The following is a 1,407-nucleotide window of genomic DNA, read 5'->3' on the forward strand; positions in this document are numbered from 1 at the left end:
GAGAGAGAGAGAGAGGAAAGTGAAGGATTCGTGTGAGAAGAAAGGATCTGTAGGGATTGAGGGTATTTTAGGAACATCATAAAAGTAAAATAACAGGTTTAGACTTAAAAGTGGACTTATATGGGTAAAAATATTAAGATGGACTTATGTTACAAAAAATGTTGAGAAAGTGACTTTAATGAAATTTTCTAATAAATGAAGCAGTGTGTATAAATAACGTAGAAAAAACTGAATTTTTTGATCAACTTGGGAAACCACAAAAATGACATGAGAATCTAATCATGGGGATAAGAATTTTTGTTATATTTACCAAATTCATTTTGTACTTGACAACTGTGTACAATTTCTATTAAGCATGCCAATAACTTTTTTTCTTTGTTTCTTTTTCGCTTCTTTTCACGTTAAATCAAGTTTGATAGGAATTGACATCGTTAATGACGATAAATAACTAACAAATTTTGAGTGCGATTTTGCAGCCCCCATTTACACAAAAACTGATGGTCGGAGTTCCAGTTCACTACTAGTGGAAGAGATTTTGATTCACTTCATTCATGCTAGCTACTTGATGTAAGTCAAGGGATTGTTCGAATTTATATATCTTTTAATATGAAAACTTCACATGCATCCATCCACAAAAAGACAATACATGATTAAAAATTAAGGTGGAGTTCGGTAATATATATTTTGTTTTCATTTTTGTGATACCTTGGTGTGGCAGTGGCAAGTTTCTCATCGACGTTGGGTCGAAGGCAGCGGTTTTGGTTCTCGAACGCAGTGTGAGGCCTGCATCCCTTCCTCTTGAAGTCTTTGAACGCGGTGCATGCTACACAAGAGTCATGCACCCCTTCCCTTTTAAGTCTTTGAATAGCCCCTGCTTTGTACTCGTATGAGAGCAGTGGCGGAGCCAGCCACTGGCTTGCCCAGGTCAATATTTTCAGTTGGAAAAATCAACTACTTCACATTTAAAAAAAAAAAAAAAANAAAAAAAAAACAACAACAACATGAGCACGTTGTATAGCTACATATGCATATTAATCCTTATATATATATATATATATATATATTTCTATTCCATAACTATTGTTTTTTTGAATACATACTTGTATCCTAACTTATTAATCCTTTCCTACACTACTAGAGAAAACCCATTTTGTGAATATACATATAATGTCCTTTGATCCGGACTTAATCTTCATATGTTATAATATTTCATGAGCATTTTATGTGGTATGATGATAAAATTCTAAAATTATTATTTGAAAAATTTAAGAATATCCATTATTATAAACTAATTGTACTAATGGCTATATTGGGTATTCATTAACCCATCGGATATGGATTAGGATTAAGCTATTAATGATGCGGCAAGTAATGAGTCAGGATATAAATAAAAACTCTCTCTCTCTC

Source organism: Fragaria vesca, linkage group LG2, assembly GCF_000184155.1.
Source record: "Fragaria vesca subsp. vesca linkage group LG2, FraVesHawaii_1.0, whole genome shotgun sequence".
Lineage (NCBI taxonomy): Eukaryota > Viridiplantae > Streptophyta > Magnoliopsida > Rosales > Rosaceae > Fragaria > Fragaria vesca.